We start from the raw sequence: 22,804 nt of genomic DNA, 5'->3' as shown, positions 1-22,804 counted from the left end.
TGAGAAGTCGTCTGCTTCAGAGATAAAATGTGCTATTTATTATGTATTTTGATGTGCTGAATTCAAATATGACAATTAAAACAACTGATTGGCTACTGTTTCTAACATATTTAAGTTTTTACATTTTATGTCTATGTATATTGTGTAGATAGTAGAGTTTTAATCATAAATTGTAAACCTAGGTCTTTTCATGTGTTTATGGTTGCTTTACATGATAATATTTCACCTGTCCTGTTTATGTAACACTTTAAAAATCAGCAAAAGGGTTATATAAATAAAATTTATTATGAAACAAAAGGCAAAAAACTATTATGTACATAGTTTAGTCCTATTCAGTGTCTACTCGGCGCTTCTTGGCTTGTCTCTTGTATTCATTAAATGGAGCATCTCTTGTCACTGTCCAGCAATAGTCTGCAAGCATTGATGGGCTCCATTTGCCCTGATAGCATTTCTCCATTGTTGCAATGTCATGGTGAAATCGCTCGCCGTGCTCGTTGCTCGCTGCTCCGCTGTTCGGTGGAAAAAAATCTAGATGAGGGTGCAAAAAATGTATCTTTAGTGACATGTTGCAACCAAGGCTTTTGTATGCCTTGAGGAGGTTTTCCACCAACAACCTGTAGCTGTCTGCCTTGTTGTTTCCGAGAAAATTTATTGCCACTAACTGGAAGGCTTTCCATGCTGTCTTTTCCTTGCCACGCAGTGCATGGTCAAATGCATCATTTCGAAGAAGTTCACGAATCTGAGGACCAATAAAGACACCTTCCTTTATCTTAGGTTCACTTAACCTTGGAAATTTTCCACGGAGGTACTTAAAAGCTGCTTGTGTTTTGTTAATGGCCTTGACAAAGTTCTTCATCAGACCAGCTTGATGTGTAAGTGGGGTAACGAAATCTTCCTTGATTCAACAAGTGGTGGATGCTGAACACTTTTCCTCCCAGGCTCTAACGACTGTCGGAGTGGCCAATCTTTCTTGATGTAGTAGGAATCTCTTGCACGACTATCCCATTCGCAGAGAAACAACAGTACTTTGTGTATCCACTGCAAATCAAGCAAGAGAGCAACAACCTTCCAATTGCCACAAAGCTGCCACTGATGTTGGTCATAGTTTATGCACCTCAAAAGAGAGCAACAACCTTCAAATCACCACCTCAAAAGTTGTTTCATGTTGTCATAGGTTTCCTTCATATGGACTGCATGACCAACTGGAATTGATGGCAAAACATTGCCATTATGCAGTAAAACAGCTTTAAGATTAGTCTTCGATGAATCAATGAACAGTCTCCACTCATCTGGATCGTGAACGATGTTGAGGGCTGCCATCACACCATCAATGTTGTTGCAGGCTACAAGATCACTTTCCATGAAGAAGAATGGGACAAGATCCTTTTGACGGTCACAGAACATGGAAACACTAACATCACCTGCCAGGAGATTCCGCTGCTGTAGTCTGGAGCCCAACAGCTCTGCCTTACTCTTGGGTAGTTCCAAATCCCTGACAAGGTCATTCAGTTCACCTTGTCTTATGAGGTGTGGGTCAGAGGAGGAGGATGTGAGAAAATGTGGGTCCTGCGACATTGATGGTTCAGGACCAGAAGTTTCATCCTCTTCCTCGTCTGAGAATGATTCTGGTGCATCAGGAACTGGCAGTCCTTCTCCGTGGGGTACTGGGCGTATAGCTGATGGAATGTTTGGATAATGCACAGTCCACTTTTTCTTCTTTGACACACCTTTCCCAATTGGAGGCACCATGAAGAAGTAACAATTGCTGATAGGATCTGTTTGCTCTCTCCAAATCATTGGCACTGCAAAAGGCATAGATTTCCTTTTCCTGTTCAACCACTGGCGAAGATTTGTTGCACAAGTGTTGCAGCATATTTATGGGGCCCACCTCTTGTCCTGATCTCCAATTTTGCAGCCAAAATAAAGGTGATAGCCTTTCTTAACCATAGTGGTTATACTGCGCTTTTGTGATGCAAAAGTCACTTCATCACAAACATAGCAGAAGTTATCTGCACTGTTCACACAAGTACGAGCCATCTCTGCTCACTTTGGCTAAACAGAAATGTGTCCCTTTGCAAAATCAAACACTGACCCAAATAAGAGAGCACGACACTGTATGATTTCTAGAGCTGATATAGGGCAATTTGTTCAGCAGAGTGATGTAAGCTTCGTTATAATTGCATCATCCATGACTTCTAGGAATAACATGATGCAATTCATATCATGTATGACGCAATACCAGCTTCAGATTGCATCATTCATTGTTTTGCCTAAAAAGCAAGTACTGTCCAAACCCAGTCACAGATTTATTCATAGATCCAGTCAAAGATGTATTTTAGTCATTTCTGGTTTAAATTGAGATCCCTTCTCTTTATAACTCACTTATCCTCCACCATTCCCAAGTCAAGAGTCGTATATACTGACCCAATAGCATATCTTGAAAACGAGAGCCAATCAACAATTTTAAGCATCATTTTCATTCTCAGTGACCCAGAGACCCAAAGCAAAGTTTGACTACATTTATTTCAGAAGCATTTTGGCTGTAGAGCAGTGTTATTAGGCAGTAGGTTTAAAACAAGCAAAAGGAAGTATTTCTTCACACAACCCACAGTCAACCTGTGGAACTTGTTGCCAGGTGATGTTGTGAGGGCCAAAAGCATAACTGGGTTTAAAAAAGAATTAGGTAAATTCACGGAGGATAGCTTCACCAATTGGTATTAGCCAAGATGGTCAGGAACACAATCCCATGTGCTGGACATCCCTAAAACTTCCAACTGCCAGAAGCTGGGACTGGACATCTGGGACAGATCACTCAAAATTGTTCTGTTCATTCTCTCTGAAGCATGTGACACTGGCCACTGTCAGAAGACAGAATGCTGGGCTAGATGGACCTGGTCTCACCCAGCATGGCCGTTCTTATGTTTAAAACACAGAGTTATTAGACTCAATGCAGTGGCAGCTAGGTGAAATTTAGTGGCCTCTGATATGCAGGAGATCAGACCAGATGATCTAATGCAGAGGTCACCAACCCGTCGATTGCAATCGACTGGTCGATCCTGGAGCCTCTGTCAGGCGATCGTGATCTCCAGGCCACTAAAAGTCTGGCGGTGCAGTGGGGCTCAGGCAGGCTGCCTGCCTGCCCTGGCCCCACGATGCTCCCAGAAGCGGCTGGCTGCTGGCACATCTCTGCGGCATACCTCTCCGAGGGGGGAGGGGGAGAGATAGGGAGAGGAGAGCAAGGAACGGGGGGTGAAGCAGCTCCTCATGCTGCCCCTGCCCTGAGCACCAGCTCCACACTCCCGTTGGCCGGGAACTGGCTAACAGGAGCTGTGGGGACGGCGCTTGCAGGCAGTGCACGGAGACCTGCTGCCTGCCTCCCTCCCCCCAGGGGTCGCAGCTTTTGGTTGCCCACATTTGAATGTATTGATAAAAATGGACAAGACATACCTTTATAATAAACAGGAATTTGTGGGATATATCCCTGAAATAGATCTGGCATCAATTTTTTAAAAGCAAACCAAAAGTCTTCATGTTGTTGTGTATGACTGGTGTGCAAAAAGTATTTAGTCATAATTTTCCACTAGAGCTACACCTGGGGGGAGGGATAGCTCAGTGGTTTGAGCATTGGCCTGCTAAACCCAGGGTTGTGAGTTCAGTCCTTAAGGGAGCCACTTAGAGATCTGGGGCAAAATCAGAACTTGGTCCTGCTAGTGAAGGCAGGGAGCTGGACTCAATGACCAAGGTCCCTTCCAGTTCTATTTATTTTATTTATTTACCTGTTTAGAATTCTGGTGACTGCAACCAGTAAATGTATCTTACCACTATGGCTGCAAAAACAAACACCAGCTAAAGAAATGTGTTAGTCAGAATATGAGAAGTGGAACAATTGCCTGCCTATGTTATATTAGCAATGAGGAAAGATGGGTCAAATGGGGAAAAGTGATAAAAGAAATGTTGATAACTTTTATAAGAACAATTTTTAACTCATAGCCTACCCTACCTCAACTTTGTGGCAGTCCCTTGATACAATATGCCCAGACTTCTGAAAGGCATTTAACTTAGGCCCAGATGATAGTTTGACTAAAAAATTAACACTGTACAAATATCAATGCAGCACATATTAAATGGATTAAAAACTGGTTAACTAATAGTTCTCAAAGTATAATTAGGAGAATCATCATCCAATGAGGTGCTTTCTAGTACAGTCCTACAGGGAACTGTTCTCACCCAACTGGTATTCAATATTTTTATCAATGACCTAGAGAAAATATAAAAGCATTGCTGATAAAGTTTGCAGATGATGCACAGATTTATGGAGTCAAGTATCAGAGGGGTAGCCGTGTTAGTCTGAATCTGTAAAAACAACAGAGGGTCCTGTGGCACCTTTGAGACTAACAGAAGTACTGGGAGCATAAGCTTTCGTGGGTAAGAACCTCACTTCTTCAGATGCAAGTCGTGGGTAAGTTGTTCTTGCATCTGAAGAAGTGAGATTCTTACCGACGAAAGCTTATGCTCCCAGTACTTCTGTTAGTCTCAAAGGTGCCACAGGACCCTCTGTTGCTTTTTACAGATTTATGGAGTGGTGCATATTGTTTGGGACAGGTCAGTTACAGAGCGAGCTGGTTCCTTCTGGACTTTTTCTTCTCCCAAGCCCGCATGCTGCATGTTTGGGGTCGGGGAGGATTTTGAGGTATCACTTGGGTCCTAGTACCTCTAGAATTATGCAGGGATCATCCTGGTCCCTCTGAGTCCAGGGGCTGCTATTGGGGTGGGGTGGCCGTGGCTGGATCCCATCTTTCCTCTTTCCCCCATGCTGTAATACCTGCTGAGATGGCTTCTCTGCTCCTGCTGATTTGAGAGTTTCTTTGCCCTCCCCTCCCCGCCACCCCGAGCTAGCTCCTTCCTGGAATTTCTATTTTCCTCCCAAGCTGTAGTGATCCAAGTGGGGGTGGGTGGGTGGCAGGAATTGGGGATCTCTCCTGCATAGCTCGGGGCTTGTGAGATACTGGTCTGCACCAGGTGCCAAGTTCACTGTGGTGTAACTTTCTGGCTTCAGTTAATTCAATTTACCTAGGACAAATTGGGCCCTAGGTGCTTGGCTCTTTAAATCCAGCTGTGTCTCAGATATGAAATGCAGCCCAGGAACTTGTTTCTCTTCCCCAGGATTTCAGGTCTCCAAGTCAGGTAAATTAGGTCTCTGGCTCTTCAGGAAGGAATGAGCAGACTCCACCTCTGTCTCTAAAAAATAGTTTTAAACCTTTCCTGGTGGCACAAGACTTCATAGGAGATGCCTTTCTCTAAACGAGATGATGCGGCATACAACAGAAGACATGCCAAGAGGCATTAAATGGACACTCTTCTCATCCCTTGAAGATCTGGACTTCCCAGATGATGATGTGCTCTTATCACATACCCAACACCATATACATGAAAAAACAACTCGACTCAATGCATTCAGCCAGCAAATTGGACTGAAAATTAACCAAAATAAAACAGATCTCATGACCTTTAATATTGCCTCACCATCACCAGTACAGATAGAGGATTATGTTCTCAACAATGTAGAAACATTCACATACTTGGGCAGCACCATCAGCCAGGATGGTGGAACAAGCTAGAACATCTGGAACAAAATCAATAAAGCCAGGAACAACTTCAGGAGTGTAAATACAGTCTGGAAATCATCAAAATACAACACCAAAACCAAATCAAGATTTATCAGAGCTGCTTTGTACTGTGGCAGTTCCCCCACTTTGGCAGAGGAAGGGTTAAAGCAGGCTGGAGGGAGCCTGTGCAGAACCCAGCCAATCAGGGCCAGGCTGGGCCCTATATAAAGGTTGCAAAGCAGAGGAGACAGCAGTCTCTTCCTGACAAGCAAGAGGATAGCACCTTAGATCATAGAATCATAGAATATCAGAGTTGGAAGGGACCTCAAGAGGTCATCTAGTCCAACCCCCTGCTCAAAGCAGGACCAATTCCCAGCTAAATCATCCCAGCCAGGGCTTTGTCAAACCGAGCCTTAAAAACCTCCAAGGAAGGAGACTCCACCACCTCCCTAGGTAACGCATTCCAGTGTTTCACCACCCTCCTAGTGAAATAGTTTTTCCTGATATCCAACCTGGACCTCCCCCACTGCAACTTGAGACCATTGCTCCTTGTTCTGTCATCTACCACCACTGAGAACAGCCGAGCTCCATCCTCTTTGGAACTCCCCTTCAGGTAGTTGAAGGCTGCTATCAAATCCCCCCTCATTCTTCTCTTCTGGAGACTAAACAATCCCAGTTCCCTCAGCCTCTCCTCAAAAGTCATGTGCTCCAGACCCCTAATCATTTTTGTTGCCCTCCGCTGGACTCTTTCCAATTTTTCCACATCCTTCTTGTAGTGTGGGGACCAAAACTGGACACAGTATTTCAGATGAGGCCTCACCAATGTCGAATAAAGGGGAATGATCACGTTCCTTGATCTGCTGGCAATGCCCCTACTTATACAGCCCAAAATGCCATTAGCCTTCTTAGCAACAAGAGCACACTGTTGACTCATATCCAGCTTCTCGTCCACTGTAACCCCTAGGTCCTTTTCTGCAGAACTGCTACTTAGCCATTCGGTCCCTAGTCTGTAGCAGTGCATGGGATTCTTCCGTCCTAAGTGCAGGACTCTGCACTTGTCCTTGTTGAACCTCATCAGGTTTTTTTCGGCCCAATCCTCTAATTTGTCTAGGTCCCTCTGTATCCGATCCCTACCCTCTAGTGTATCTACCACGCCTCCTAGTTTAGTGTCATCTGCAAACTTGCTGAGAGTGCAGTCCACACCATCTTCCAGATCATTAATAAAGATATTAAACAAAACCGGCCCCAGGACCGACCCTTGGGGCACTCCGCTTGAAACCGGCTGCCAACTAGACATGGAGCCATTGATCACTACCCGTTGAGCCCGACGATCTAGCCAGCTTTCTATCCACCTTACAGTCCATTCATCCAGCCCATACTTCTTTAACTTGTCGGCAAGAATACTGTGGGAGACCGTATCAAAAGCTTTGCTAAAGTCAAGGAATAACACATCCACTGCTTTCCCCTCATCCACAGAGCCAGTTATCTCATCATAGAAGGCAATTAGGTTAGTCAGGCACGACTTCCCCTTCATGAATCCATGCTGACTGTTCCTGATCACTTTCCTCTCCTCTAAATGTTTCATAATTGATTCCTTGAGGATCTGCTCCATGATTTTTCCAGGGACTGAGGTGAGGCTGACTGGCCTATAGTTCCCCAGATCCTCCTTCTTCCCTTTTTTAAAGATGGGCACTACATTAGCCTTTTTCCAGTCATCTGGGACCTCCCTGGATCGCCATGAGTTTTCAAAAATAATCGCTAATGGCTCTGCAATCTCACCCGCCAACTCCTTTAGCACCCTCGGATGCAGCGCATCTGGCCCCATGGACTTGTGCACGTCCAGTTTTTCTAAATAGTCCCGAACCACTTCTTTCTCCACAGAGGGCTGGTCACCTTCTCCCCATGCTGTACTGCCCAGTGCAGCAATCTGGGAGCTGACCTTGTTCGTGAAGACAGAGGCAAAAAAATCATTGAGTACATTAGCTTTTTCCACATCCTCGGTCACTAGGTTGCCTCCCTCATTCAGTAAGGGGCCCACACTTTCCTTGATTTTCTTCTTGTTGCTAACATACCTGAAGAAACCCTTCTTGTTACTCTTAACATCTCTTGCTAATTGCAACTCCAAGTGTGATTTGGCCTTCCTGATTTCACTCCTGCATGCCTGAGCAATATTTTTATACTCCTCCCTGGTCATCTGTCCAATCTTCCACTTCTTGTAAGCTTCTTTTTTGCGTTTAAGATCAGCAAGGATTTTACTGTTTAGCCAAGCTGGTCGCCTGCCATATTTACTATTCTTTCTACACATCGGGATGGTTTGTTCCTGCAACCTCAATAAGGATTCTTTAAAATACAGCCAGCTCTCCTGGACCCCTTTGCCCTTCATGTTATTCTCCCAGGGGATCCTGCCCATCTGTTCCCTGAGGGAGTCGAAGTCTGCTTTTCTGAAGTCCAGGGTCCGTATTCTGCTGCTCTCCTTTCTTCCTTGTGTCAGGATCCTGAACTCGACCATCTCAGGGTCACTGCCTCCCAGGTTCCCACCCACTTTTGCTTCCCCTACTAGTTCTTCCCTGTTTGTGAGCAGCAGGTCAAGAAAAGCTCTGCCCCTAGTTGGTTCCCCAGCACTTGCACCAGGAAATTGTCCCTTACACTTTCCAAAAATTTCCTGGATTGCCTGTGCACCGCTGTATTGCTCTCCCAGCAGATATCAGGGTGATTAAAGTCTCCCATGAGAACCAGGGCCTGCGATCTAGCAACTTCTGCTAGTTGCCAGAAGAAAGTCTCGTCCACCTCATCCCCCTGGTCTGGTGGTCTATAGCAGACTCCAACCACGACATCACCCTTGTTGCTCACACTTCTCAACTTTATCCAGAGACTCTCAGGTTTTTCTGCAGTTTCATACTGGAGCTCTGAGCAGTCATACTCCTCTCTTACATACAACGCAACTCCCCCACCTTTTCTGCCCTGCCTGTCCTTCCTGAACAGTTTATATCCATCCATGACAGTACTCCAGTCATGTGAGTTATCCCACCAAGTCTCTGTTATTCCAATCACATCATAGTTCCTTGACTGTGCCAGGACTTCCAGTTCTCCCTGCTTGTTTCCCAGGCTTCTTGCATTTGTGTATAGGCACTTAAGATAACTCATTGATTGTCCCTCTTTCTCAGCATGAGACAGGAGTCCTCCCCTCTTGCGCTAGATAGAGCAGTGCTGGGCAGGCTCGGGAGCAGAGGGAAAGCTCCAGCATGATACCTGCCAGGGTGAGGCCCCTGAAAGAAAGGGCCAAGAAGGTGCAAGGGCCAAAGGGAAGTGGCCCAGGGAGCATGAGCAGTAGAAGGGAGAGAAGAAGGGCAGGACATGGCTGCTGCCAGAGGGTTCCTGGGCCAGGACCCAGAGTATTAGGCAGGCCTGGTTCCCTCCCTCCCCCCTTACACTGCACCTGGCCGTGGAGGAGCGTGGCCCGATACAGACTGTGGCTGGCCCCTCAGGCAAGGGGCTAGACTTTGGGGCTGCAGTAGGCCACCAGGGTAGGTGCAGACTCAGGACTGCGGAAACCCCTGGAAGGGGGGAAAACAGAGTGGGGCACAGCCAGAGAGCTGTGTCCAGAAGAGGAGGCCGCAAGCCAGGGAGCAACGCAGGTCCCAGACAGCACAGCAGAGCAGGCAACGGGCAGGAGACCACCCGCAGAGGGCGCTCCATGGCTATGAGAGAGCTAATTCCTAGAGTGACTGGCAGGAGGCGCCGCAGTGGTGAATCTGCAACTTGTTACATGCGTACTTGCAACTTGCCCTATCCCAAAGGTCTTAGAATCTAACCAAATAGAACAATTCACCTGCACGTTTATAAACTGAAAGTCCAGGCTTCATATGATTATTTTTAAAATATGATGAAGGTGTTGGTAGCAACTCCAGAGCTAAGGTGGTGCCATCAGGGCTGGCTCTAGGCACCAACGACCCAAGCATGTGCTTGGGACGGTGCTTTTCAAGGGGCAGCATTCCGGCCCTTTTGGGTTTGTTTGGGTTTTTTTTGCTGTGGCGGCACTCCCGCTTTTTTTGTTTGTTTGTTTTGTTTGGGGCGGCAAAAAAACCTGGAGCCGGCCCTGGGTGTCATTTCTTCTCAGAGGACTAAAACTGTTCCACTTTGTACTTTAGTGATTGAATTTAGGGTACATCTACACTACAGCGGGGAGTCGATTTAAGATACGCAAATTCAGCTACGTGAATAGCGTAGCTGAATTCGACGTATTGCAGCCGACTTACCCCGTTGTGAGGACGGCGTCAAAATCTACTTCTGCCGCTTTTTGTCGGCGGCGCTAACTACCACCTCTGCTGGTGGAGTTAGAGCACCGATTCGGGGATCGATTGTCGCGTCCCGTTGGGACGCGATAAATCGATCCCCGAGAGGTCAATTTCTACCTGCCGATTCAGGCGGGTAGTATAGACCAGACCTTAGTCTTCACAGTATAGCCACTAACTGACCAAGCAAAAACTGGATTTGCCAGTGACCTTTTTGAGTTAAAATTTAACAAACTAAAGTTTTGTACAAACTTTTTAAAATGCTGCTGCTGTTTTTTTAATTTTACTCTATTTTGGTTTGGGTTCCTTTGGCTAACAGACAGGCCTCACAAACTGCACAGAGTCTGACACAAGCCACTTTTGAAATTTCATAATTAATCAGATTATTTCCTCAGTTAGAGAGAACATAATTGAAAAGCTAAGATCCATTAGTTACTTCTGTTCAATGCAGCCTTCCTAGGCCTTTCTCTATGGGCTGGTCTACACTACTGCTTAAGTTGATGTAACTTGTGTTGCAAGACACACACTCCGAGTGATGCAAGTTACATTGACTTAAGTGCTGTCCACACCAGTGCTATGTCGGCAGGAGACACTCTCCCATCAGGATAGCATGTCTTCACCAGATGCACTACAGCAGTGCAGCTGCGCCGATGTAGCACCGTAGTGTAGACTTGCCCTAAATCAAACAAGCGTGACATAGCCTGATGAAAGTGTGTCCATCAATTAAATAACATTGTCCCTTGAGATCACAGTTCATCTTGTGCATGAGTGTGAAGTAAAGGACGGAATGCATGCAATGCAGATGGCAGTACACAAGATGCCAAAAGGTGATTACTGTGGAGGTGACAAAGCTAAATGTGCTAGGTGGGTGGGAAGGCCTGTAAATTGGTGGGTGGGAAGGCTGCTCTGGATGTTAACATATAGGGATTCCACTGGTTTTTAGGAACTATGGCTAGGATTTTCAAAAGGTGCCTAAAGGAATTAAGTGACCAAATCCCATTCAGAGCAGAACATTGATGCAGGCAGAGACACAGCAGTCTTCTCAGGGTACATCTACACTACAGCGGGGAGTCGATTTAAGATACGCAAATTCAGCTACGTGAATAGCGTAGCTGAATTCGACATATTGCAGCCGACTTACCCCGTCGTGAGGACGGCGGCAAAATCGACTTCTGCTGCTTTTTGTCGGCGGCGCTTACTACCACCTCTGCTGGTGGAGTTAGAGCGCCGATTCGGGGATCGATTGTCGCGTCCCGACGGGACGCGATAAATCGATCCCCGAGAGGTCGATTTCTACCCGCCGATTCAGGCGGGTAGTATAGACCAGACCTCAGTCTCACAGTGACTAAGAATTCCTCATTAAGGAATTGCTCTGGTTCTGGCTCCAGCTCAGGGAAGTGAAGGAAGCTGCCAACCAATTCCATAGCAGACAGAGCTACACACAAAAAGAGACTCCCACCACCTTCTTTGTTATTAACAAATTTATTTGAGCATAAGCTTTCGTGGGCTAAAACCCACTTCATCGGATGCATGCAGTGGAAAATACAGTAGGAAGATATATATACACAGAGAACAGAAAAAATGGATGTTGCCGTACCAACTATAATGAGAGTAATCAATTAAGGGGGGCTATTATCAGCAGGAGAAAAACAACTTTCGTAGTGATAATCAGGATGGCCCATTTCCAACAGTTGACAAGAAGCTGAGTAACAGGTGGGGAGTAGCAGTCAGCGGCACTGCTATGGGTACCCGCATGGCCCCACAGTATGGCAACATTTTTATGGCTGACTTAGAACAACACTTTCTCAGCTCTCGTCCCCTAACGCCCCTACTCGACTTGCGCTACATTGATGACATCTTCATCATCTGGACCCATGGAAAAGAAGCCCTTGAGGAATTCCACCAGGATTTCAACAATTTCCATCCCATCATCAGCCTCAGCCTGGACCAGTCCACACAAGAGATCCACTTCCTGGACACTACAGTGCTAATAAGTGATGGTCACATAAACACCACCCTATACTGGAAACCTATTGACCGCTATACTTACCTACATGCCTCCAGCTTCCATTCCAGACCACACCACATGATCCATTGTCTACAGCCAAGCACTAAGATACAACCGCATTTGCTCCAACCCCTCAGACAGAGACAAACAACTACAGGACCTCTATCAAGCATTCTTACAACTACAATACCCACCTGCTGAAGTGAAGGAACAGATTGACAGAGCCAGAAGAGTACCCAGAAGTCACCTACTACAGGACAGGCCCAACAAAGAAAGTAACAGAATGCCACTAGCCGTCACCTTCAGCCCCAACTAAAACCTCTCCAGCGCATCATCAAGGATCTACAACCTATCCTGAAGGACGATCCCTCACTCTCACAGATCTTGGGAGACAGGCCAGTCCTCGCTTACAGACAGCCCCCCAACCTGAAGCAAATACTTACAGCAACCACACAACAAAAACACTAACCCCGGAACCTATCCTTGCAACAAAGCCCGTTGCCAACTCTGTCCACATATCTATTCAGGGACACCATCATAGGACCTAATCACATCAGCCACACCATCAGAGACTCATTCACCTGCACATCTACCAATGTGATATATGCCATCATGTGCCAGCAATGCCCCTCTGCCATGTACATTGGCCAAACCGGACAGTCCCTACGCAAAAGAATAAATGGACACAAATCAGACGTCAAGAATTATAACATTCAAAAAGCAGTTGGAGAACCCTTCAACCTCCCTAGTCGCTCAATTACAGACCTCAAAGTCGCAATTCTCCAACAAAAAAAAAACTTCAAAACCAGACTCTAATGAGAAACTGCAGAACTGGAATTAATTTGCAAACTGGACACCATGAAATTAGGCTTGAATAAAGACTGGGAGTGGATGGGTCATTCACAAAGTAAAAGCTATTTCCCCTTGCTAATTTTTCCCCCTACTGTTACTCACAGCTTCTTGTCAACTATTGGAGATGGACCATCCTGATTATCACTACAAAAGTTTTTTTTTTTCTCCTGCTGATAGTTGGTATGGCAACACCCATTTTTCCTGTTCTGTGTATATATATCTTCCTACTGTATTTTCCACTGCATGCATCCGATGAAGTGGGTTTTAGCCCTCAAAAGCTTATGCTCAAATAAATTTGGTAGTCTCTAAGGTGCTACACATACTCCTCATTCTTTTTGCTGATATAGACTAACATGGCTACCACTCTGAAACCTCTTTATTATGTAAGTTTCTTGCTGTCTTGGTAAATAGTAATAGCTACAACTCTCTAAAATACCTGAGGATGGGCAGCTTCAAGGAAAGATGCTATACAGAATAGAGGTACATTTCATTATATGCCATAGTTTCCAGCTATTAACTTTGTCAAGCAACTTATGTCATTATGGAAACTGGCATTGCATGGATAAGATAGATCACAAGCTTGGAGACTAAAATTTTTCAGATGACATCTGTCTTATAGATGAGTCAGTTGATGATAATGCAGTGAGATGAACGATCTTGCAAATAGGTCATATCAATAAATCAAAGACAGAAATTATAAAATTTGTTTATCTACCAATGCTTTTATCTACTTGGAAGAAGGTGATGCCTTGAAGACCTATTAATAAATTTACTTGTGGGTAGCATCAATCACAATACTGGTGATTGCACATTTGCTGTAAGGTCCAGAATATGTAAAGCGAGTGTTGTATTTCAAAAATGTCATACAGTATGGAAGTCCAATGTGATTAGAAAATGCAAAAACTTTGTAGCTGCAAAGTCCTAAATGTCCTCTTATATGGAGCAGAGTCCTGGAAAAATGAATGAGTCCATCCATAGAATATTCAACATAAAATGTATAGATAGAATAACTAACCAAGAGGTCCAACTACCTATAACAATACAAGTAGTACAGAAGAAGAAGAAGAGATGGACATATTTGAGACATCTTTTATGAATGTCTGTTAATAGGCTACCTAAAAAAGCATTTCTTCGGCGATCCTAGGGCAACTGATGAGACACTGACCTACAGCCATGCTCTGTAGCATAATAATGACTGAAGTGGCATTACTACATCTGAATACAGAAGACCTGGAAAAATTAGCCCAGGATAGGGACAGCTGGTGTTCTTTGACATCTACCTTATGTACCCGATGATGTGAAAAGGAGGATGATGATGATAGAGTTTCATGGCATTTAAGGTCATTAGCTCATCTAGTCTGACCTCCTATGTATCACAAGCCATTAGATTTCATCCTCAAGAGGCTAAACAATTGTGTGCCACAGGCAGAGAACAAGAGAGACCAGGGTACCATCAATGCCAGAAGCTTCTGCAATGGGAGGGAGTTGATTGTGAGATATGCCCAGGTGATCCCTGCAAATGATCTATGCCCCCTGCTGCAGAGGAAGCAGGAAAAAAATGCTAAAGGTCCATGCCAATCTGACGGGGGTGGGGTGGGAATCCTCCCCAACCCCAAATTTGGCAATCAAATTGACCCTGAGCACGTAAGCAAGACACACTAGCCAGGCACCTAAAAAAAGGTTTCTCTGTACCACCTTAGAGCACTGGTCCACCTCGTCCAGCATCCTAGCTCCAGCTGTGGCCAATCTAATGAGGATGGTGAAAAAACCCAAAATACACCTGACCAGTTGTACATCTGGGGAGGGATTTTCCCTCCTGACTCCTGCAGGTGACCAGATAAAGCACTGAAGCTGGAGATTTTATTACCCATTGTCTTAATGCAGCGTTGCAAGACTTATGAGCAAGTTGAGGCAATGCAGAGTTTCCAATTCTTCCCACAGCCCTTGAAGGAACCAATGCGACAACCAAGCCTGACCTTCCCCCCACTTCCCCAGACATAGAATTTCTCCCTGAAGGTGGATTAAAGCTTATCTTTTAGAAAGATAGCTAATTTTGTTTAAAAACTCCACATGGTAGTGAGTTGACCTCCTTCTGAACAAGTAGTTCCAGTGTTTAATGACACTGCTAGGAAATTGTGTCATTTCAAGATTGAATTTTTCTAACCTCACCTTCCACCCATTGACTCTTGTTATGGCTTTGTCAGCAAGTCTAAAAAGCACCCCACTGTCAGATGACTCTTCCATGTCTAGGTACCTGTGCACAGATTTTGTAGATACATGACAACCCTCGCCTTCCAGAAACACACCCCCAGCAGTACAGAGCCTCCTTTGGTCTGACAAATCTGGCATCCTTTGGTTTAACAGAATCTCCGAGCATGTTGATCTGATTTTTCTGGTGCTTTGCCTCCAAAAACCTAGAAACATTTGTCCCTTCCACTCTGACATCCCCAAGCATGAGTTTTTGATTGGAGTCAAGGGCTAGGATAGTTTCATTGCAGGAGCACAACAGTATGCTCCTGAAGGTGTTTATAGCCCCTGCAATTCCATCTGATGTTCCAGATTCCATGGCAGCAAAACATCAGGTTCCCATCTTGGACAAGTGTGATGCATAGACTCTTGCTCCGTGCTTCTAAGGGTTGAGCACCATGAAGCTCTTGTAATGCACAGCCAGTTGGAATCAGACAGAATAAATGAGATCTCTTGCACCTTAAGCACTGAGTGATCATTGAACATCACATGGTACCAGGACTAAAAAGAAATCAAGAAAATACCCTGAGGGAAAAATGGACCAGTTAGAAGTTCCACCAGCGCTGAAACTCTGAAAATGTGAAAGAAAACTGGAAGAAGTTCAGGCAGGGCTTCACTCTGTCTGCAAGCACGGGTTCCAACAAAGAGGAAGACCGTCGTAAGGTAGCCTTATTATTAACAGTGGCTGATTCTGAAGCACTTGATGTATTTAATAGTTTTCTGTTAACTCTGGCAGAGGAGTCTAAGTATGAAACTGTAGTACAGAATTTTAAGTACTGCACTCCATGTAACAGACATTTGAAATATACGTTTTTAATCACAGGTTCCAAAGGAGGGTAAAACTATAGAAGAATTTGGCTCTTTGTCTTCAGATGAGAGCCCCCCAAAATTGCAAGATTGAGTCCCTGATAAGGGAGCAGATTATGATTGATGCTGGAACAAAAAAAACCAAAACAACCTGCTCCACCCACACATACTCAAGGTACATCTACAGTGTGATAAGAGACCCACAGCACAGTCACACAGGGTGACTCAGGCTCCCAGGGTTTGGGCTGCAGGACAATAAAACTGCAGCCTAGACCTTCGAGGCTTGTCTGGCACCCAGGCTCCCATGAGGGGAGGGAGTCCCAGAGTCCAGGTGCAGCCCGAACACAAATGTCTACACTGCAGCCTGAGCCCTGTGAGCCCAAGTCAGCTGATCTGGGCTCTGAGACTCAGTGCTGCTGGTTGGTTTTTTTAGTACCGTGTAGCTGTGACCTCAGGGACTAGTAGAAGATCCACAATTAACCCTTGACAGGGCATTTAGAATTTGCCAACCTACAGAAGTTGCCCAGTACAGAATGACGCTTATGGAGAGTGGACAGTGCTCCGACACTGCAGCTATGATTGAGAATCCAAAATACCATGTTGGGAGCAGTGGGGGGAGGAGGGGGAGAGAGAGAGGAGGAAAAAAAGCACACAGAACTCAGTCTAAATCCAGCAAAAACAGCACATGGTGCTGCATACCCTGTGGCAATAAGTACAAGTTAAGACTGTGCCTGGAATGTGGGAACAAAGGCAAAAAGTGAATGGTTTACATCACTTTTTAAGAGTTTGCAAGCACTAGCAGAGAGTGCACAGCATGAGGAAAGAGGACAACAGCACCATTAGCTCAGAGGATTCTTCATAGGAGCAATGGAGACCACTGCAGCAGATGAATGGACTGTCAACCTGGAAGCAAATGGGACATTTATTACTTTTAAGTTGTACACTGATACACAAGCCAGTGTCTTGCCAAAAACACTGTTAGTCACTGGAAGATAAAGCTACGGTAGCAGGTAACTTCAGGGCTTACGGTGGTGCGCTCATTCCCACTACGTGTGTATGTGAACTAAATGTACAGGTAAATAACAAACTGTATCTTTTCCAATTTTGTATGTAGTATAGTTGTAGCCGTGTCAGTCCCAGGATATTAGAGAGATAAGGTTGGTGAGGTAATATTTTTATTGGACTTGTCTCTCCCACCAACAGAAGTTGGTCCAATAAAAGATATTACCTCACCCTCCTTGTCTCTCTTTTCCAATTTGTAACAGTACCAGGGAAAAGTGTACCTATTATTGGATTAAAAGTATGTCAAGCCATTGGTCTCATCAAGAAGATGCACTCAGGGAGGATCAGGGAACCAAAACAATTGAGGAAGAGTTTGAAAATGTTTCTCAGGGAATAGGGAAGATCTCAAAGTACAAAAAAAAAAAGGGGTGGGGGTGGGGAAGAGCCCAACCATCCCATAATTAATGCTCTCAACGTGTTAAAAAGGGAACATTTTCCACTAGCTACAAGGGGAGAAATTTTGGAGAAGATGGTTGATGCTAAATATATATATATATATATATATATATATATATATTGTTAAACTCTTGAGGTATGCATCAGCAGGGTTCTGGCAAGGCCCACTGGAAAAACAAAGCACGTTTGTGCACATTCAATGCCCCCTTTGGGAAACCGTCTTTCTGCAGACTGCCATTTGGGTTATGTTCAACACCCAGCGTGTTTCACCAGAAAAATACAACAATTTTTTGATCCTATGGAGGTTTACATAGATGACATTTTCATCGGGGAGGGGGGTGGAGTAGGGGATCCAAAACAATAGAAGAGCATGACCAGAGGCTCCACACAGAGCTGATGGGCTGAACAAAAATGTAAATTCTGTGCAACAGAAATAACAAACCTGGGAGAGAAGTTAACACAGCAAGGTTGAGGCCATCAACAACATGCCTGCCCCAGTAGACAAGGAAGAAATACAGAGATTCCTCAGAATCCTGAACTATGTATGGAAATTTGTGCCTACTTTAGCTGCCTGAACCAGCAACCTGAGCTGTATTATGCAAAGTTGTCCAATGAACATGGGATGCAAATCTTAATATAGCGAAACTGAAGGAATTAGAGCAGAGGTGGGCAAACTTTTTGGCCTGAGGGCCACATCTGGATATGGGAATTGTATGGCAGGGAATGAATGCTCACAAAATTGGGGGTTGGGGTGCGGGCTCCGGCTGGGGGTGCGGGCTCTGGGGTGGGGCCAGAAATGAGGAGTTCAGGATGCAGGAGGGGGCTCCGGGCTGCGGTGAGGGTTGGGGTGCGGGGTGGGATGAGGGCTCTGGCTGGGGGGTGCTGGCTCTGGGGTGGGCTGGGGATGAGGGCTTTGGGGTGTACGAGAGTGCTCTGGGCTGGGACCGAGGGATTTGGAGGGCAGGAGGGGATCAGGGCTGGGGCAGGGGATTGGGGTGCGGGAGGAGGTCAGGGGTGCAGGCTCTGGGCAGCGCTTACCTCAAGCAGCTCCTGGAAGCAGCGGCACGTTCCCCCCTCTGGCTCCTATGCGGAGGTGCAGCCAGGCAGCTCTGCTCGCTGCCCTGTCCGCAGGTGCTGCCCCTGCAGCTCCCATTGTCCGTGGTTCCCGGCCAATGGGAGCTGCGGGGGGGGGGAGGGGGAGGGGAGGAGGGTGCTTGGGGCGGGGGCAGCATGCGGAGCCCTGTAGCTGCCCCTGTGCGTAGGAGCTGGACGGAGGACATGCTGCTGCTTCTGGGAGCTGCATGGAGCCATGGCATGCATGGAGTGGGGCAAGCCCCCGACCACATTCCCTGGCGGGAGCTCAAGGGCCAAATTAAAAGGTCTGATGGGCTGGACGCGCCCCATGAGCTGTAGTTTGCCCATCCTTGAATTAGAGGACCCAGTTCTGAGGTACCATGACAGTAAGCACAAAACTAAGCTGTCCCGAGATGTTGCCAAGGAAGATATTGGCACATGACAGTATGGTCACAATTGGAGACCAGTGATTTATGCACCATGGAGATTAACAAAAACTGAGTGTTAATATGCTCAAATAGAGAAGGAAGCTTTGGCCTTAGTCCATGGGTATAAAAAGTTTAACATATTTATTTATGGGAGGTCTGTGTTATGTGAAACAAACCATAGTCCACTTATTGCCAGTGCTAAAAGGGGTCAGGCAACCCCCCACCCCTGCCCCAGAATACACAGATTATTTTTTCAGCTACAAATGTATGATTTGTAAATTGAATACAAACCTGGGAGAAATTTGATGGTTGCAGACACATTCTATAGAGCATTTGACAAAAGTGCAATGGAACAAAGTCCAGATTTTGTACATGTCATTCTGATTTAAAAAAAACCTGTCCAAGTGTAACACCAACAGACCCCGGTCATCAGTGGGCAGGGTTGGGCTGGGATCTCTGGTGCTTAGTGCATGAGCCTCTACAGCATGAGCTAAAAACCAACTGGCTCTTAGCTAGGGTGGAGAGCAGACTCATTTTCTCTCTCTAAGTGGTCTTGGTGCCACTCGATGGGACAGAACACCACACCCAGGAGGTGTGTGTTAAAATCAGGCTCTTTCTGCCATCCCCTTCCAACAGCTCAGGAATCTTTTCCAGGCTTCCTTGACTGTTCCTGCTGTTGCTGGAGGTGGCCTGCTGTGCCCCAGCCATCAGGCCCGGCAGACAGGCCCAGCTTGTCAGCATGGAAAACAGCAGCTTAACTGAAAGTCACTTCAGCACCAGCCAGTCCCAGTGCTGACTCCCTTGCTGACACACCCGCTTTCTGACTCCCTTGCTGACACACCTGCTTTCTGTCGGCCTCAGGGACGCATTCCTGCTTGCAGCTTCCCCCAGGATCTCCAGCATCACACCCTGCATTCAGCCTCCACCAACCCTACAGGACAGAGCAGTCATCCTGCATTAATAACAGCTGAGGCCAGCAGTACAGTATCCAGTGTACATGCAGCAAGAGGGGACACTCTCCTATTGCATAGACATACAGTGAAGGACAGCGCCATTCTACAGATTATTTGTACTCCAGAGGTCCCAGTCAAGGCCCCAGTATGCTGTGTGCGGCACAGAGTAAAGACCATCCCCTGTCCTAGAGACAAGATTGACCGAAATAGACCAAGTAATAGCCAGGCAACACTTATACAATATGTCACAAGTAGAGAGTTAGTTCTATCTCCCCTCGAAAACCAATGCCCCATCGCTGACAACCGGCCCCAGCCAACTTGACACACTACTTGCTGCTCTAAGGGCAGGTCTACACTACCCGCCTGAATCGGCGGGTAGAAATCGATCTCTCGGGAATCGAATTATCGCGTCTCGTTGGGACGCGACAGTCGATTACCCGAATTGACGCTTCTACTCCAGCAGCGGAGGTAGGAGTAAGCGCCGTCGACAGGGGAGCCGCAAAGGTCGCTTTGCCGCCGTCCTCACAGCGGGGTAAGTCGGCTCCGTTACGTCGAATTCAGCTACGCTATTCACGTAGCTGAATTTGCATATCTTAAATCGACACCATCCTCCCCCCCGTCCCCCTGTAGTGAGGACATAGCCTCAGTCAGACTGGAAGAAACGCAGAGCAAGATACCCTCCTCACACACACAAACCTGACAGTAAAACACTCCAGAGACCCATTAGATAACATGCATACCTGAGCCATTTGTGACAAAGTGAAGATGATGCTCCCATGATGGATGGCTCTGTGGATGAGGGGAAAGCAGTGGATGTGTTATTCCTTGACTTCAGGAAAGCTTTTGATATGGTATCCCACAGTATTCTTGCTAACAAGTTAAAGAAGTATGGTCTGGATGAATGGACTATAAGGTGGATAGAAAGCTGGCTAGATCGTCGGGCTCAGCGGTTAGTGATCAATGGCTCTATGTCTAGTTGGCAGCTGGTATCAAGCAGAGTGCCCCAAGGGTTGGTCCTGCGGCCGGTTTTGTTCAATATTTTCATTAATGATCTGGAGGATGGCGTGGATTGCACCCTCAGCAAGTTTGCAGATGACACTGAACTGGGAGGAGTGGTAGATATGCTGGAGGGTAGGGATAGGATACAGGGAACCTAGACAAATTAGAGGATTGGGCCAAAAGAAATCTGATGAGGTTCAACAAGAACAAGTACAGCGTCCTGCACTTAGGATGGAAGAATCCCATGCACTGCTACAGACTAGGGACCGAATGGCTAGGCAGCAGTTCTGCAGAAAAGGACCTAGGGGTTACGGTGGATGAGAAGCTGGATATGAGTTAACTGTGTGTGTCCTTCTTGCCAAGAAGGCTAATGGCATTTTGGGCTGTATAAGATGGGGCACTGCCAGCAGATCGAGGGACGTGATCATTCCTCTCTATTCAACATTGGTGAGGCCTCATCTGGAGTACTGTGTCCAGTTTTGGGCCCCACACTACAAGAAGGATGGGAAAAATTGTAAAGAGTCCAGCGGAGGGCAACAAAAATGATTAGGGGGCTGGAGCACATGACTTATGAGGAGAGGCTGAGGGAACTGGGATTGTTTAGTCTGCAGAAGAGAAGAATGAGGAGGGATTTGATAGCTGCTTTCAAGTACCTGAAAGGGGGTTCCAAAGAGGGTTCCATGTTCTCAGTGGTACCAGATGGCAGAACAAGGAGCAATGGTCTCAAGGTGCAGTGGGGGAGGTTTATGTTGGATATTAGAAAAAACTTTTTCACTAGGAAGGTGGTGAAGCACTGGAATGGGTTACCTAGGGAGGTGGTGGAATCTCCTTTCTTAGAGGTTTTTAAGGTCAGGCTTGACAAAGCCCTGGCTGGGATGATTTAGTTGGGGATTGGTCCTGCTATGAGTAGGGGGTTGGACTAGATGACCTCCTGAGGTCCCTTCCAACCCTGATATTCTATGACATGAGAGTGACATCTGGATGACACAACCGTATTAAAAATGAGTAAACTGATAAATTGAAAAAAATTGTAAATGGGGAATTATCAGCCACGAGGATTTGTTTCTAGAGGGGGTCTTGCAGGAATCTGTTCCGTGCCCAATGCTATTCAGTATCAATGATTTAGAGCAGGGGTGGGCAAACTACAGCCCATCAGACCTTTTAATCTGGCCCTTGAGCTCCTGCCGGGGAGCAGGGTTGGGGGCTTGCCCCGCTCTGCGCATGCTGTGGCAACACATGGCTCCTGGAAGAAGTAGCATGTCCCCCCCTCCGGCTCCTACATTGCTGGCAGGGTCGGCTCCAGGCACCAGCCCAGCAAGCAGGTGCTTGGGGCGGCCAACGGAGAGGGGCGGCATGTCCAGCTCTTCGGCGGCAGGTCCCTCACTCCCTCTCAGAGCGAAGGACCAGCCGCCGAATTGCCGCCGAAGACTGAAGCAGCAGCAGTAGAGCTGATCGCGATCACGGCTTTTTTTTTTTTTGTTTGTTTTTTTGCTGCCTGGGGCGGCAAAAACCCTGGAGCCGGCCCTGATTGCTGGTAAAATTTACAGATGACAAAAATTAGTGAAGTGATAAATATGGATGGGTGTGGGTGAGTTGCACAGAGCTACCTGCATCACTTGGTAAGTTGGGCTCATTTGAGCATGCATTTAATACAGTCAAATGCAAAGTCATAAGTCTAGGAACAAAGAATGTAGGTCACACAAGACAGGGACTATATCCTGGAATGCAGCAACATTGAATAGGATTTAGTGTCATAACAGATAACAAATTGAACATGAGTGTCCAGTGGAATGCTGTAGCTAAGTGAGTGAAACAAGCCTTGGATGTATAAGGAGGGAAATATCAAGGGGAGTTGAGAAGTGATGTTGCCTCTGTAGATGGCATTAGTGAGAACATTTATGGAATACTGTGTTCAGTTCTGATGTCAACACTTCAAAAGAGATGTTGAAAAATAGAGAGGGTTCAGAAAAGAGGCACAAGAACAATATGAGGTCTGGAAGACATCTCCTATAGTGAGACACTGAAGAAGCTCACTATTAGTTTATCCAAGAGAAGGCTAAGAGTTGACTTGATCATCGTC

General features: G+C 46.3%; 2 protein-coding genes across 2 annotated transcripts in view; one reads left to right on the top strand and one right to left on the bottom strand.

Annotated features, from left to right (window-relative positions):
• MAPK15 (mitogen-activated protein kinase 15) overlaps nucleotides 1-22,804 on the bottom strand; it is a 158,392-nt gene that overhangs the window by 1,062 nt on the left and 134,526 nt on the right. The window lies entirely within an intron of this gene.
• The window catches only part of FAM83H (family with sequence similarity 83 member H), a 55,619-nt gene that overhangs the window by 18,278 nt on the left and 14,537 nt on the right, over nucleotides 1-22,804 (top strand). The gene's annotated exons all lie outside the window — the stretch shown is intronic.

Source organism: Malaclemys terrapin, chromosome 2 (genome assembly GCF_027887155.1).
Source record: "Malaclemys terrapin pileata isolate rMalTer1 chromosome 2, rMalTer1.hap1, whole genome shotgun sequence".
Lineage (NCBI taxonomy): Eukaryota > Metazoa > Chordata > Testudines > Emydidae > Malaclemys > Malaclemys terrapin.
Note: the sequence above shows the minus strand (reverse complement) of the source record. Positions and strands in the feature narration are given on the sequence as shown.